Source organism: Athene noctua, chromosome 2 (genome assembly GCF_965140245.1).
Source record: "Athene noctua chromosome 2, bAthNoc1.hap1.1, whole genome shotgun sequence".
Lineage (NCBI taxonomy): Eukaryota > Metazoa > Chordata > Aves > Strigiformes > Strigidae > Athene > Athene noctua.
The window spans coordinates 162,527,956-162,546,273 of NC_134038.1; the positions used below are offsets into that span (position 1 = coordinate 162,527,956).

General features: G+C 36.4%; 1 protein-coding gene across 5 annotated transcripts in view; it reads right to left on the reverse strand.

Annotated features, from left to right (window-relative positions):
• SUGCT (succinyl-CoA:glutarate-CoA transferase) overlaps positions 1 to 18,318 on the reverse strand; it is a 333,192-nt gene that overhangs the window by 230,345 nt on the left and 84,529 nt on the right. The window lies entirely within an intron of this gene.

The following is an 18,318-nucleotide window of genomic DNA, read 5'->3' on the forward strand; positions in this document are numbered from 1 at the left end:
TGTTGAGCCCCAGTGAATCAACATGGACAACTTCTAGAGGTTGTCAGTTTTTAACAAAAATGGACATACTTGCAAGCTCTACCCTCTTTCTCTTCCACAAACACCTGCCATAACTATTCAGAAGCTGGATCTATACTAGTAGAGTTCTATTCTATTTGAAACAGAGTAAACTAAACTAGAAATGCCAGTTACACTTGTAAAATGGAACTTAAACTGAAAACCAAACCACATTTGAACATATGAGATGCCAGGCTGAGAGAAAAATGCATACTGCTGCAACGGCTGCAAAGCAGCTGAACACTTTTTCAAAACACTGTTATCAGGAGCTATGTTGATCCTATTGGGTAGCTTTTTTCTGCTGATCCTAGTTTATTCCTTATTTCTGCACGTATGCTTAGGGGTACTGCAGCTGTCATCTGGTACATATATTCAAGAGTAGAACTGTCAGGAACTCCTAGGACTAAATTTTTTTCCTACAGAAAATGTTTATTCGTCAACAGCAAAACTCACAGTAACACATAATGTCAAAGATAGGTTCAGAATTAAAATTGAAATCAAAAGTTGCAATAATTTAAGAACATTTGTTATTTTGACTTTTTCAGAGTTAACTATTTTAATATTGAAACAAGCTTCCATTTTAATTTTCTTTATACTTTATGGCAAAATATGCTATGTAATGGAAAAAGTGAAACATTATTTCAGTAGTTTTAGCTTGTGGAAAATAGTTTTTTTGTTTGGGGGCAGGGGGCATGGAAGTAGGAGAGGAGATGGATCTTTGTTGTTCTGAGACAAAAGAAATTTTGAAATTGCAAGAATCTCACTGCATGAAAGAATTCAGTTTCTGTACAACTGCACACATTAAGCAATCAACTGCTACAGATAAAACACTTAGAACCATCAACCCTGGCACATAACCAGCATAACTCTGTAGCAAGTGGTGTTGGAGAGCCTGAGGAAGTACCACCTTCCAACAGGCTGGATGCTGGGCAAGCATGCAACCTCCAAACAAGCTGCATGTCATGGTAACAGCACTGTTCGCAATTCCCTGCTCTCTGCTCCACCACGCTTCCCTACCTGCAGCTTAAAGCTATCAAAAACCAGAGCTCTGTCACGTACAAACGTACAGCGTTACAGCGTACAGCCTTTTCTCATCTCAGAGTAGAAGCACAGCAGGTCTGCAGCATCTGCCTCTGCCATATTAATGGCTTTCACACCATTGTATGCTGAGCCAAAATGCACAACTAAATCACAACTGTTGCTGGAGCAGGGGTCTGGCTCACACCTCAAGTAACTCCTGATCTTTATTGCATCTTTTTTCCAAAGGGCTGGAATCACATTCTTATTTCCCATTTGTTCCCTATAAAGTCGCCATTCAAAAATGTATTACCAAAGCATTGTCATGGAAACAGTAAAGGCTAAAACTTTACTTTAAAAACAATCTTGAAGAGTTTTAGGCAGTTTTTCTCAGATCATGATTGCTTTATGTTTTCAGGCAGAGCCATAACAGACGTCACTGGTGATTAAAGAGAATCTCCAAACATTTTTTTATACAACATGTATGGTGACCCTCTTTATACTACAGAAGGGTGGGGAGACTCTTTTGTCTTCCTGTCTCCTTTCTCCCATTTATCCAATATTCCCACCTGCTCTTCCCTCCTAACAACTCCTTTGACAGTGCACATCATTTTGCTGCCTTTGCCACTCAGCACCAATTTGCAAAACATCAGTACCATCAGCCACTGCCGCCGGCGTTGCCTTCCCTAGGAAATGACATAACCAGAACAATCCCAGGGCTTGCTCTGCAGTGATTATTCCCTTCTCCTGTTGTTCCACCCAACAACAGCACAGGAAAGGGGGACATTTTATCTGCAGCTCTGATCATTGGATAAGTCAGGTTGGAAGGGATGTCAGGAAGTCTCCAGCCTATTCTCCTGCAGGGTCACCTATGAGATCAGAACAGGTTACTTGGAGGTTTATTGAATGAGTTTTTGACAGGCTCCAAGGATGGAGGCTGCACAACCTCTCCGGGCAACCTGTTTCACCACTGACTGTCCTTATGGTCAAAACATAATTGCATTTCAATATGTTCTTACCGCAACATACACTTAGGCTAAGTAATCCCCATAATAAGCATAAGGAATATAAACTACTTCTTTAAATATCATGCAGTTGGCCTTAACAAATGAGATGCAGTGCTGCCTAATGGAGAAAACCATAAAATAGACTGGTGACTATTTAGGTACTTCTGACGGGACTTTTGCTAGCCTGGTGACTGACTTCAGAGAAGTTACTTCATTTCTGTCTCAGCTTCCTCATTTACACAGTAAGTATAATGAGATTTACTTACTCTGGAGAACCTTTTGTTGTTAAGTAAAAAAAAGTGATAGAAGAAAGGTAAGTTTGTAATGATGGTGATAAGTATTTATTATTGCTAACGCAAAATGCCTAAATACACATATATAAGTACATCTAATGTGTATGTATATATGTAGATCCTAGCATAGCTATAACCATCCCTAACAGTAACTGCCTCTGAATTAGCCTCATCCAGGTAGGTAATATCTAAATCCTATAAATATACAAGTTTATATATATATATATATATATGTATGTATTCATGTATGAACACATTTACATACACATAAAAGGTATATAAAAACTCACTCAGTTTAGTGTTTGTGGGTATATATCTCCTAATTTAACTTTTATCTTTAAACTGTGATGGTCCTAGGAATAAAGTTGACACAAATCAAATTTCTTTACATTCTACATTCCCAGAAAACAAACAAAAAGAAAGGTTCTACAGTTGCTGGTTGGGGTTTTTTTTGTTGTTTCCAAGGCTCCTGAAAATACAGAAACAAAACAGTTTGATCAGAATTCCACAGCACTACTCAACCCTATAAAGGTGTGTTTTGAATAGATCTTTTACACTCACTCCATGAAAGACCTTTCTGGACAGCTATTGTAAAATATCAGACAAATTAAGCCTTCAGAAGGATAAACATATAAGGCTCATGTGAAATTTTTATTCTACAAGGGGTTAAACAGAGGATGATCTGAAGAAAACATCGCCTGCTTTGCAGCCTGTTCTGAAAACATTTGCTTCCCTACAGCAAGGTTACAGTAGGAAGTCAAATGAAGCAGCCAGATTATTAAAAGATAGAACAGTGCAGATGAAACCCTAACTCAACCAGCAATACAAAATCACAGTACAAGATGTTATAAAGGTCATGTTAAGTACTGCTCCCTCACTTAAAAGCATTGCTTTATAAGGTTACCACTGAAAGTGTGCTCGTACATTCTGGCTCCAAGATCTAGTCAAGTATATGGTACAGTTTTCTTGCCAATTTTGCTACACAGACCTTATTATAGAACAAAAATACCCCACCCATAATCAACAAATACTAGACATACTGTACCATACTAATGATGTACGTTCACGCCGAATTTTCCTTAAAAGAGTACATGTTGCTTTCAAGCACACGTATTTGTATAAAGCCTATAGAGTGATCACACCGTTAACCATTAATTTGCACATGAAATTGGATGCTGCACGTCTACCTTTTATCAACCTTTTCCTCAAGAAAGTAAAGGAGTATTTTCTGGTGTCTAACTGGAAAGATAAGGAAAATTTAGTAAGTACAGATAATTTATCAGTGTAGACATAACATATATATATGTGTGTGTATCAAAGTTTAGTGCTTCATCACTACAGGGATAATAATTTCCCTGTTGTCTATGCCACCATTTCTCAGTACTGAAGGAAGAGAAAAAAAAGCACTGTCTACTGAATTTCTCTCCCAAATCTGCATGCTTCCCAATTGAAGACAAGCAGTCAGAGGAGGGAGGACTGCTGTCAGTTAAGAGAAAAGGGATTGCAGCCCACTTTCAGATCTGCCCCCAGCATCGCTCAGAGATGGTCTGCAGATAGCACCGACTCACCTCGGGGAAGGCATGGGAGAAAAGCTGCTCTGATCTGAAAGCACAGAGTACAGCAGGAGTACAACGTGTGGACAAGGCCCCAAAACTAGTGCCATAGGTTTCATAATAGTGTGATGAGTGACAGGACCTAAAAAGCTTATTTGGTTCTGAGCGTTCCTAACAGAACACTATCAGCCAGGTAGCAAAGCACACAACACTAATATGTATCAGATGAGATAGTTGGATTGAACCAGTAGAGTAACTAAAATGTCAGACAGAAACTCTCATTATGAGAGTATGTTCTCAAGACAAACAGGAAATGGAGCCTGACATTTCCAAAGTGAAGGTGGACACCTAATTAAAATATTTTCATTGCTGTGACCTCTTAGCACCCACACTGTTCCCAGTGTCAGTGGGAGCAGCAGGTACTGAGAGCCTGGGAAATTGAAGCCATTTTTCATTGAGGTGTTTAAATATGGCACTCCCATTTGAAAAGGCTGACACTGACTTCCATAGAAATGGATCAGTTTGATTAAGTAGACAGATTTTGGACAAGTGAGAACATTTTGATGAATGCTTCCCGTAAGGAACATGGGGACAAAGAGGGAGTTTAAGGGAAGTTGTGAGAGAAAATCAGAACTAAATGGAAGGGGAGAGGAAGGACACCGGGCCCCAGCCAAGCCCTAGTTACTGCTTTTAACATGTGCCTGGAACTGTATATATGTGAGTATAAGAGGGAAATGAGCCAGAACAAATAAAATTGCAAAGCAAATGCTAAACATGTTTTTCTTCCCCACCTCATGGGAGAATAAATATTTTATCCTGCTACAGTTCTATTATTTATCTTCTTCATACCACATCCAATTGGGAAGTGAAACTGTTAAGACTTAATGTCAAGGTTTAAGGGAACTGTTTCATTTTGAGTTCAAATGCTTCAGTTTGGCAGTAGAACATCTGCTCCAAATGTTTCAAAGGCTCTTGACATTTACTACACTATGCCCCAAAAAATTCAAGCAACTGACAGCACCGCTGTGTACATTGTAAAACTGAACATTCTTTGCAGCATGTCCCTTGTACACTGTATGTCATCCCAGTGCAGAAAATAATGTACCATTCTGCACTGAGAATTTTATTTCAACAATGTAGTAATAACACACTTTTTATTAGAGCGATAAAAATATCACTCATTTCTTAGTATAAATAAAGATGGCAGGTTATACAAAAGAGAGAAGGAAAATAGGTAAAAATGAAAAAGAGGTTTACAAGAACCACAATCTGCTCTTCAGTATCACCCTACAGCACTTTCTTTGTGTGTCACCATTTGACTGGAGTTCAAAGTTGTAGTTTTTTCCCAATGAACATCAATTTAAAAAAGGATTAAAAATCACGTCTTTTCATACATCTTATGGGTGTTTCTGAGATTACAAAACAAAGAAAAAGAATGGAATTTTCTCATTGTATTTTTTTTTAATTTGCTTGCAAGTAACCTTAGAACTCATAAATTTAAAAAACCTCAGAAATACATTTTAATTGAATCTTTTATATACCAAAAAGTAGCCAAACATACTTAGCATCAAAAGAAGGCAATATCTGCTTCAAGGCCAAATTTACTGAATTTGCTTACACTAAGTAATGAAAAGCATAATGTGAAAATTCTTTGTCTTTATAGGATAACAAATACAAATCACAAGTCAAAATGATAACTAAAATCAATCCCTTCCTTAATGTGACCAAATCAGTAAAAGAACAAAGTCCACCTCAAATTTACATGTCTCACATACACCAGATGGGTCAATACCAGGTATATAATTTCTTTCACACCATGAGTGCACGGCGTAAAGTTGAACAGCACCTGTTGGCTGCTCAGTGGTCCCAATAAGCCTCTCATCTATGTTCAACAGAGACTATACAAAATAGCAAAATTGTGAGTCCTAATTAATTGCTACTTATCCATCCACCCCACGTGAAAGTTCTTAATCCAAACTGATAGTCCACACCAAGAAATAATGTAAAAAATTTTCTGGGCTATTCATCATTTGTAGGCAAATCTCCCTTAAAATCACAGCAAGAAGGAAAATATAGATATCTGAATATGATCTTTGGACTTAATTCACTACAGTGTGTCTTTTGTGGATCATAAGACCAATTAATGGAAGACGTGAAGTGCGAGAAAGATCTTGTCCTAAAAGCAGGCAGCTCTTCCCTGACAGTATGGCAGCAGGTAATTTTAAGGGTATGGAGTAACAAAGATGCTCAGGAGACAGAGGAAAATGCTTCCACTGCACTGTGGCCCTCTAATTATAATGGCATTGATATATTATCAGTGGAGCAAGAGTTCCTGCAAAAGACTGAAAAACTGGTATACCTGGCCCAGGCTTTAGCTTTCCACGAAGGAAAATGAGACAAAAAGGGCTATGCGTAGAAAGTTCAAATCACTACTAAATTTGGACTCGCATTATGCAACCAAATAAAACAGGATGGTTTTCATACACTCAGACAAATGTCATAGCAGGGAAAAGAGATGCTGACCAGAATGTGAATGAAGCCAAGTCACTCTTCCAGAGAACTATCCAAAAACAACTTCGTAAGAAGGATACCAGTTTTCAAACACAAATGTAACAAGAAGAGGCTAAAAAAAAAAAGAGTTACATTTGTTGATCTAAAGGAAATTCTGTAGGCTATGTATCCTGCCTGCATACTCAAAGTATTACAATATGACAAATACATCTTTGCCTCTTCTAGTGTTCATACACATGGATGATTCAGATTCTGTTGCCTATATACCAGGTTCTGTGGGGTGCTGACATGATACCTGGGATGGGACAGGGGTCGTCATTTACAGGGGTCATCACTTACATCACTTACACCCTGGACAGAATGTGTGCTACAAAGGCTGGATGTATAGTGCAGCTACTGTTTGCCATAATCCCTCCAAGGCCCCAGAAAGCAACATGCTACCTTCCCCATTTTCAGACATCAAAGAAAACTTGCACCCCACTCCATAAAAAAATGGGTATGAGATGTATATGGCAGATTCTAATGGCAGATTCTAATCAAGTGTTAAGTAATAAATATAAATACAGGATATTAATGACTGTTTATATCTTTACAACACAGAATGAACTACAGAAAGGCATCTGCATTCAACGTCAGAGACATTGTTCAGGTATTAATCCCACCTGTATATAAAAAAAAAAAAAAAGAAAATGTAATCTAAAATAACCTTATTTGTCCTAATAATTTTTCAACTTTTGAAAATACCAAATTTAAGCAAAATTCACAATAACCTTTTTCACTTATTACTCAGGTTGCCATTTTGCATCCATGCCAACCAGTTAAACCGCAGATACCACACCTAAATAAGATGGGACATTTTTCATTTACTTAGGCAAATGACACAGTGAAAGAAAGAGATATTGACCAGGTTGTGAATGAAGCTGAGTCATCCTTCCAGAGAACTCCTCAAACACCACTTTATAAGTCAAACGACTTCAACAACTCCAACATAAACTATGTTCTCTTTGAAATAAGAATCTCAACAAAGTATCATAAGATTAGAGCAACTTTCTACAACAGACAAATATACATCAGCTAAGAAGAAAGATACAGAAGTAAAATGAGAGCAGCTTGTCACAAGTATTTCTTGGGAGCAAGTAGGTATTTTATGGTTACCACAGTAGGAATGTGAATTTCCACTCATTTAGGTCTACATTTATTTTGTCCTTCTTCCTGTAACTAAAGAGCTATAACTGGAAGAAAAGAAAGATACTGTAATTACAGAACAAGCTGGAGATTAAATAACAAGAACCTGAGCTGGCTTCCAGCACATAAAGATTCCCTAGTGCTACAGCGACACCAATAATTAGAGTAACTTAAAATCTGAAAATTATGAGTATCATGATCCTACAGGCTGAGAGCAAAATCTCTTTGGCCTTAGAAACAAGGGTTATTTCTTTGCTGATAAGTACCATTTCATTTTATAAATACATTTCTTTCATATTTCTCTTTATTGATACTGGAATATTTTCAGGTGAATCCATGTGAACAGTTTCTAGAGCTTTGCAAGTTTTTGATTAATTTAGTTGGACGCTGTGGAACTGGTTTATATTTTAAGCATTCACACAGCATTTGGAAGAAACTGCCCGATTTGCTTTTAAGAATCCTTTCAAAAATACTTCTTTAGATCTTTAGTGAATTCTGATGCATTTTATCTGTCTTAACAAGATAATGAGTATGAATTCCATCCCATTATCTGTGGTTAAAAAAGCACTTAAATATATTCTTAGATCTATTTCTGTTCTGTGTAATACTTAAACCACTGTAGGCCCCTTCCAACTGAAAAGATTCTATTCTATTCTAAGGCTCATTGTCTTCAGTAAGTATTTATGTGAATTAAATTAAGCACATCCTTAAGTTCATCTGAATAAGGATGCTTTTCAGCATCAGGGTTGAAATGCTACCACTTTCAGACACTACTTGATAGCAGGAACATCTTCCTTTATATCTTGACACCATCAGTGTCAGGAAAACTACATGCAGCCTTTATGTCTTTAACATGCCAAGTGACTTAGGAAAAGAGGTCAGAAGTCATTTTCTCTCTCCATAAATTTTAATAGACTCAACAATTTTTTCAGTTACTCATTTTCAGGATCGCAGTCGCCAAAGAGGAAACAGAGGCATCCAAAAACCAACTTGTAGCTCTTGAGAACGCACTCTCACTAAGAGCAGCACTCCTAGAAGTGCCCCATACAAGTGCACAAACTTCCAGCAGAAGAAAAAGCACACATCTCAGTTTTACACTCAACTTTTGGTAAACCAAGCAAACAAACACATGGATAATCCTACCCACATGTTAAACTTCCCAATATTAAGGCAGTACACGACAAGTGTAAGCATAATAATATGAATATTGCCATAACTGATACAGGCACACTCCAGCACTGACAACACCAACCAGACATCCAGAAAACAGGTAAAGGACTTTCAGAAAAGTCTGTACTACTCTGGACCAAGTCAGCCTGGCATAAGGACCAAGCAATCTAAACAATCCAGCACCAAAGCACGTTTGCTTGGCACTGTTATTAGACAAAAAAAACTGGACTTGAAAATGGATTTTCAATTTTTTATAATGCTATAAATCATTAATCAAAAATTTAGGAATGATATGTTTTTAAATTAACGTTTGATAGATGTCAGTTCCACATCAGACGCATTTTTTATTAACCATACACACAGATACCAAGTCTAACAAAAAAATCCACTATCACTGCCTTGAAGGACTTCAATAACCTTACTCAAAATTTATTTTTCACAAGTCTGTAATTCAGCCTTTACAAAAAAATACACTCCAGACTGAAACCCCACATTCAGAAGCTGTAGTCCACAAGCATTCTTACAGATTAATTTGGTCTAAATTAGTCTTCTCAAATTATAAAATCATCAAATAAAAGCTCTACGGTATTACTTTTTAGAAAAAATGTTCTTGTTACTCAAAAATAGCTTTGAATTTCCCTACTTTATTTGATTTGTAAGTGAATATATCTGAATATGATGTGATATTTTACGCTAATTCACCCCTCAGGCAGTCCCAGTGAAATGAAACCAGGCTATACAAGTCAATGACAAGTGCAGTCTAAAGACTTATATAGGTTAAGAAACTAATACTGTTGAACATATATACTTGCTACTCTCCTATAGAGATGTCCAACATTGTTCAGTGTGTATATACAGATTATTCCAACAACGTTTATGTTTTCCAGCTACGTACTTTCCGTTTCTTCACCTCAGCAGTCTCCTCCCTTTTCTGCTCCAATTTAAATGGATGGTAGTTGTTTCTGCCCTGACATCACTTTCATGTACCCCTCTGCCAGACCGTATGTGGTCAATCAACAAGTCCCCTGTGGAAATTCATAGTTATATGAATGAAACCATTACGTTATCTTACTCTGATGATCAAATGAACTCCTTATGACTTGGAGCCCAGCTCCATCTAGACAGAGAATTTTCTACAACTTTTATATAATATGTAATACAAGAATCACACCTGAAGTTAGAAGTCATTATTCTGTACTTGACACATAGCTCTGACTAAGCAGCCCAGGTTTACAGTGTGGAATGCTCCAGCTGGCACATGCTAGAATGCTTTAAAGCATTAGCCAATGAGTCACCTCATTTTGCCAGCTAAAAAAAAAATGAATATGTACTCTACATCACACAGAAACAATCTTTTCCTTCAGAAATCTCTCATAACTGGGAATCTATCAGTACTGCTTAACTTCAACTGCACTTTTTACTTTTACATATATAGTTAATAAAACTTGAGGAAGCACCTGTTTTCAAAGGGATCTATCTAATATATTATTTTTTGATTCCTGGCATTAAAAGAAAATCTTGAGTATTTGTGGCACTTTCATAGCCCCAGAAGAATTTCAGCTTTCTTCCCACTGGGATACACATTATAATTCAGAACCATTTAAATTACTACTTTCAAGAACAACTGAAATTTAAAAAACAAAAGTCACATAGTGAAACCATAAACAATTCAAGAGACCCTTCATGTATTGAAGAAATTCTTATTCTGTGTATTGAGGGTTTGTTCTTATGATTATGCTATTAAAAGTAGTATTCTTGTCATTTAGATTTGCCTGTTTTTTCTTTCCCTCATTCTCTGTATATTCAAAAAATAATAGTGTGTTATAAAACACACTCAAAACCAGAAGTGATTTATTTGCTCACGTCTTCCAGAAGAGAAGTTCGGCTCCCTTTAAGTCTTCCCCCAGTGACTAAGAACTGTTTATCACTTACACATTTTATAATTGTGCTTGTATTTCAGTATTTCGTTCCAATTAGGCTCACCCCAGTTCAGCTCTGGATTTATGAATATGAGGAAGAAACCAGTTTCCATCAACTTTCACATTACTGCAACTCGACTAGAAATGAGCCTGGCTTAGCGCTGCTCCTCAAGGAGCTTACAAGGCAAAGGAACTTTCCAGCAGATTTTTCTCTACGTGGAATTCTGGTTTGTACATCACTTTAAATACTCAACAGCATGGATTTGCCAGTATCCTTCAAAGGGCAACCTGCAAGCCTCTTTTCACAGTTCGTTCCTTTAACAAGGCAGTGTTGGTTTTGCAGAGTATCCCTCAATATCTTAAATGAGTGGTAGATCTTAATCAATACCTTAAATGGCATATCTTAATCAATATCTCAAATGAGTGGTGTAACAACATATAATACATAACACTGCACTAAATTTGTCTCTAAATTGAATAGGGTATTAGATAAGGTAGGGCAAGGGAAAAAGAAACATTCCTGGTTTAAAAGTCTCATCCATACAATGCAACCAACAGCTTTAAACATATTTTATAATTGCATATCTGCTTCAGGATTCTAATAGACTACATATCAAACTCTTACTAACCACCTCATAATCATGTCCTAGTATGTCAATGAGATAATAAAATAATTTCCCGTCAAGCAATCACTTCTATTTGTCCTAGTTATGCAGAGGTTTTCAGGAAAATATTTGGCCATACCGAAAAAAGCATAAATATTTTAAGTCTGTTGTAACCAATAAAATGGATTATGTCTTTTGTTTGGTTGGTTTATTTCTCACAAAACACACCGGTGCTTAATTATATGTCCATTATGCACCTCCATAGCATTCTGTCTAGGTATTTTTTGGCAGTGTAGAGGGTCGTAGGATGTCATAAGTGAAAAGAACCGATGTAATAAGAGTTATCATACAAACTTTATCTAGATCAGATATGTAAACCTCATCCCTTTTCTATTCATTTGCTACTTCCTGTACACCTGGGTCATATTCCCTTCATTAACAGAAAAAATCCTAGCTATATGTTCCCATTATCCAATAAACAGAAATGGAAGTGCCAAATTCTTTAGTTTGATGACCTCATCAGAGGTCAGCTGACAAACTGGATATACTCACTTCCACTTATAGATATTCTTTGCTTCTACCTGTGTTTTTTAGCATAATAAAAATCCCTTTCACCTAAGCAATCTTCATTATTGCTTCCTAAACCTCTTCTGTGTAGCTTTAATTGATACTACTATGACAAGTTCTCAAAAGCAGTGGACAGAATCATAAATCCTCCGTTTTCCTGTTTTTTATAAATATCCAGATTTTTGCAGGATGCCATAGAAACCTGGCAAATCACAGCAATACAATTTCCCATTTTAAAACTTATCCATAATGACAAAAGAAATCATATGCTTAGTCAACTCCCTGAAAAGGTATTTTAGTCTGAAGGGAGGAGGAAAAGGAACTGACTTGTAAATCCAGATGCCAAAATCCCATAACAAAAAATAGGTTTCCTAGCACTAGCCTGCAATGCAGTTCCTTAAGTATTAAAATAAATAAAACTTAAATTCTCACTTCTGATACACTGCAATAATAAAATCGCAATCAAGTATCTGGTATTAAAGTCAGAAGGTACTGAAACAAGAAACAGAAGAATAGGTCAAATTTGAATGAAAAAAGGGTTAATCTGTTCAAAGCTATGAAAACACCTCTATTTCAACTAGACATAGGAGTACATCTCTTTGTAGGACAAAAGGTGCTTCTGCTTGAACAGTGCAGCATCAATGATTATGACAAGCATCAATGATTATGACAGCAGTTTAATTTAGTTTTATTCTTCATTGGTTCTTTTATTTTGATATCAACTAATTAGTCTTTCTTACACGTCAGGACGAAAAGCCCAGGTTTTCAAGCTAATAAAAGTGCCTACTGCAAACACTTGCCTAAAATGATGTTCCACTTCTAAATCACAAGTAATCTGAGCTGGCAATTCTTAGCTACTCTCCACTGCACGTTCCCGTGTTTCTTTCTGGTCAACACTCCTCAGTATACTATCACATTGCACCTCCAGAACAAATCTGTACCACACTGATTGTTAAGCCTTCACACAGAATGTTTGAAGGAGAGTCTGAGGCAGAATTATCTAACACAATGTATCCTTAAAACATGAAATCTCTTACAAGCATACATAGCTAAGAAAACTTGTCAGATGAAAAATCTGTATGCCTCTTGATGCAAACTGGTCATGGTATGTACCATGCCTGTAAATCAAATTAGCAACTTTAACAAACAACAGTTGGCAGGAAATGTACAGTACTCCTGCCCCTGGGCTGCTGTCCTGTAAAATAAAACAATGATTTATTAATACATTTAACCTACATGAGAGCATTCATAACAGCCCTCCACAGGTTCAATCCACTTTTTTTAAGAGACTGTTTGCTCTTTGGGTACAGAGTAAGTACTGTTCCTAGAAGATGAACACAAAATTATTGTTACTAACCCTTGATATTTTATTAAGAAACAGAACACACGCCCACTAAAAACTATTATTTAAAAACCAGAGCAATCAAAGAACATCCACAGTGCAGGTTACTTGCTTGTTCTGTCGCCACCATTCTATTAAAATAGCCACTATTGCCTTGATTCACCAAGTTACTTAAGCATATGTCTAATTTTAAGAACGTGAATAATCCCCTGAAGTCAAATGACTACTCACTCAATTAAAGTTAGACATATGCTTAAGTACCTTGATGAATTGAAGCTTGTAATTGCCTGCAGTTTTTCTGCCAATTTTGCTGCAAGTAAAAAAACAGTGTTTTGCCAGTGAAAATGTGATACCATAATGCTTTTATCACTGCAGAAATTAATTTTATTTAACTTTTTTTTTCCCTTTCAAGTTTGTTTTTCTACTCATAGATCTAGGCAAAGAGCTCATCAAAGCAGATACTCTAAAGAAAATTACATTTTAAGTGTAAAATAAGTGTGAGGGTTTAGTTTCTCTTCCATTCGTTCACAGAAAATCTTTGCTGAAGTATGAAGTGTAAAACTTGGAAAAGACATAGGAGCTTTGCTACTCCAAGTAGCTGATACTGAATTTATTGGGCAGAGTCATAAATTGAAAGAGCGTGATGATGGAATGAATACAAAAAGAAGCTTCACTTCAGAAGAGTTTTCCAAGATTGGAAGCTCTGCAGTGCTTGCAAGAATTAGGGTACTGGGCTTACTGCAGCACCCTGTGAAATCTACAGGAAGATTTAGACCAAATTTTGAGAGGTGGATGGAACTGCTACTTCTCACAAACTATCAGCTTCCCCTTGTTTGGAAGAAACCACATACTTGGCAATACCTGCTGAAAGTTGTTGTTTTTTAACGGTTCCTAAAAAATAGGATAAGAAATAAAAGGGAACGGGAAGAAATATAAAAAAGAAATATCTCTATTTATCAACAGAATGAAGTCCTTGTAAAGTATGTTCCTTAGATCTATTAAGACCTTTATAAACATATTATTAAAAACACAGCAACTCTAAACAATTTATAACATCACAATTCACAGCCTTATTGCCTGATTTAAAGCTGAGGCAGAAAATGGCTGCTGTGCTACGGCTATGGCTTAAATAATTTGCACAAGAAAGATGTAATTATCAGTGGCCAGAAGGTGAGAACCACACATGGTTTGTTATCCCATCTAAAAAGTCACTATTCAAGAATTTGCCAAGAACAGATTTTGCTGGTAGAGCAATACTGTTGGTGATACAGAACTGCAGAGACAAGTTGTGAAAAATGTCCACAAAGAATAAATAAAAAAGCATAAACTCCGAAGAGTTTGAGGGATTCTGGCCCTTTATTTCCTGGAAAACACCCTTGAATAACACCTATGCTAGACACACCTGCAAACTACAAATACACATAGCAATGCTAGCCTACAAATTTCTTCCCTCAGCTGAAGTTTTTGATTAAAAGAATTGTAAAGGCTTCCCAATTCTTCAAAACAAATTATTTGGACATATGCTTTTTCCTTTTCTCTCTGCAAGTCCTAACGTTTCCTTAGATAAAGACAAACTGGGTATAGCCCAGATTTGCCCACAAGGCTTAAAACATGTAAAATATATGCAGAAGGTAACTAGTTCTACTTTTGGAATTATATCCAAGGGTTCTGAATAAAATTCATGTTTGTGTATAAACCAAGCATCCTGCTCCCGCTGAGACGATGCACCGAAATAACTATTGGCTTCAAATATAACAGAAATAGCTACAAAAATCACAGTATGGAGCACTGAAAAAATTGTTTGAAAAGGAAAAAAAAGGTTAACCTGACCTTACATATGAAAAGGAATGACTATTACTTCCTTCAAATCAGCGTCCCAAGAATTTATTATTAGAATTCAAGCCCCACTCCCAAATCATATGGGAGAAATGGGAACACGCAATGGGAGTTTTCAGGAATATGAACTTATAAAATGAATACAATAGGGAAAAGAAGGGGGTGAGGGGAACTGTTCTGTAGTAGCTTAAGCTGCTTGCCCCACCAAGATTACCTAGGAGTGGTAAATGTTATTAATCTAACACAAGTATGACTTCACCAAGCGTATATTTCAAACCGTATTCTGTGTTCCTAATACCCTTCCACTGCAAGTCCTCCTAGGTATAGCTACGTAACACACATGAAGTATTTCTCATTGCAACATACAGCCACTTAATAATTACCATTTTGAGAAAACGTTCCTAAAATACATTTTTAGAATAATTAGTGAATAAATCTGTTCCACTGGATTAAAAATCTACAAAGAAATACCTATCATTTCATTGTTATTATATTCACTCAGTTTTCCCTTGAGAAAACAAAAGAGGAAACTAACCTGATTTTCCACTTTAAACTATGCTCTCTGAGCAACTTTAGTGTTAAAATTTCTGCTAAGACAATCACTGCTTCCAATTTTCCCCTGAAGCTACGACCGTTCATGACCACAGTTTGTTAGAGTGATATACTGAACTTTAAACTTTAAGAAAATGCCACAAACAAATCCAAATAAAGTAAGCATGCACCTGCTCCCATACCTAATTCTTCTCTGCATTTGGTGAGGTTGTGGAGTCCTCTTGTTAAATAATAGTCTGAATCACATCCTGGTTTAAAAAAATAATCCACAAATAGTTCCTCAAAAATCTCTGGATTTTTATTTCAAAAGTTTTATAACTAAACAGGGTTTAACTCCCGCAATAACTCTGCAGATTGTTTCCACCCACACAAAAAAATCCCAGCCTACTTACTGTACAATTTATACTCAAAATGTGTAACACTATTTTCCAACTGAAAACAAAATCAACAGTGTGAAGAAGTGTAGAGTTCATGCTAACTCTAGAGAAAACGAAGTCCAATATATCTTGTTCAAACGGTAAGTGAAATCAGAAAAGCTCACAAGGAGCAGGAGGGGAAGTTCAACCTTCAACTGAACTATTACAAATGGCAAAAGTAAATTTAGGGCCTTGTGGGGGTGAGAGAAGAGAAGGATGTGAGGGTTGAAATCCTGCAGCATTTTTACAATAGCTCTTTACAATTCATTAATTGTCAGATGATGAAGAGCAACTTTGCAGACAAGGCAAGTGCACCTGAAGAGAAATACAAAGACACCCTCACTATAAATTTGTCGTCTTTTCATCTTTTCTTGCTCCCATTAATGAAATTCGGAGAAACAGTAAGAACATGTAAAGGAAAAAAGTCAAGCATTTTAAAACTCGTCATACTAGCCCATCCACAACCAGACAGACAATCACCTTATTTGGAACATGTTTTCCTTTATTCTAAAATATTCTCATTAACACACTGAGTTCCAGAATCTACACTATTTCTGAGCACCCCCACATCTACACAAACAGAGCCCCAAGCAAATAATTACTTTCCCTGTTTACGTAAAATAATTATGCAGGATTTCCTGAGAACATGATTTTCAAATTACGGACAAACCAAACTGAAGAGTCTCTGTTTCCTTTACCACAGGAAATGTAGTGGATTTGGTTTTAAACTCAATTTATATATCAATTAAAAAGCTGGAAGTTCTTATCTGTGACTGAGTTGTGGCAACTTTTGAAAGTTGGGGAAAACAATGCTCTAACAAGTATTTAGCTGTTGAAAATATCTTTTAGAAATGTTAAATTTAATAGCTCTCCAGTGCATGTCTGGGATTTCTTTGTAATCTTCTTGAGCAATGTGTAATATTTTGGCAAAATCCCAAACCCACTCAGTTAGTAGTAGTAGAGTAAAGGAAAGGCTATAAAGTGAATTTGTTGTCTCTTTTTTTTATTAGTTTTAGAAACTTTAAACATAAAAGAAATCTTGCTTTACATTAACTTCACCCTGTTGCTGCATTCCAGAAATTTAGTGCAGATTTGCATGTGCTCCATATGTATCTTGCCATATCTGCCCTACCTGGCCTAAGCAATTACTGTGCATGTGCTGACCAGCTGTGAAGAAAGAGGGAGGGGGAAGGGGAAAGGGGAAACAACTGAGCTTTGGACTTGGAAAGCAGAGAGCTGAATTTCCTGGCTTACCCTGTGGCCCACTTAATGTCTTCAGTCAGGTGACCAAAAGAGGCAAGTAAATTACACAGGAGCAGGCACTGGATGTCAAACAATAGATTATAGCCACACAATATTCCAATTTCCTTTTCTGATCTCTGTAGCCTCAATATGCATGAGCTACATCCTAGCTAGGCACATTTTTATGGTTGTTTCTCCACACGCTTCATTTCCAAAGAGACCTGAGTATGATGCTGCAAGTCCATATATTCCTTCTCCTTTTAGGAATGTGTTATTCTTAATTTTATTGACAAATTAACTCGAAAGGGCAATATTGCCCTCAGAATGTTTCCCTTGCTACTTACATGTGATGTAATGTGACACAGCTCAACGTGGTACGACGACATCTGATAAAATCAGTTACATGTAGTTGCATGAACACATGCATGAATCACAGATGCATGAACAATGATAAAGAATTTTATTTCTTTTAAAGTATATTTTCTACATACTGAAAAGAGGCTTTTACAATTAATCCACTAGTTTTTAATGCTTAACTTGCTTTTGCAGCAAGATATGTTCTGTAAGTGAATATCAAATATTGGCCTCATGGATGTTACAGAATTAAAGAAAAAAATGTACAGGTTGCTTCTGAGTTTATTCAGAGGCATATAAACTCTGAGTATAAAGGTATATAAACTTTGAGTTTATAATATGTTTTTAGTGCACATATTAGGTAAAACAGAGAACTAGAGTGATAAAAAATAAATTCTTAAATTCTAGCACTCAAATTATCACTTCCAGCATCCCTTTTTCTTTAATATATTTTTCCTATTTTATTTTTTATTGCTGATTGATAGTCATAAATATCCACACACAATTACACTGTTGCTGTTGAGCAGGAAAGCCTAGTGAAAATGGCATGCAGATATTCTTGCCTCTTATTCTTCTTTTGTTTACTTGTCTGAAGGGCATAGCTCCTACCTGGTATTTTAGAAGTCCTATCACATGCACTGGCAGTGTTACAATTTCAGATTTGATGCTTCCCAGCTATAGCAGATTTTTAG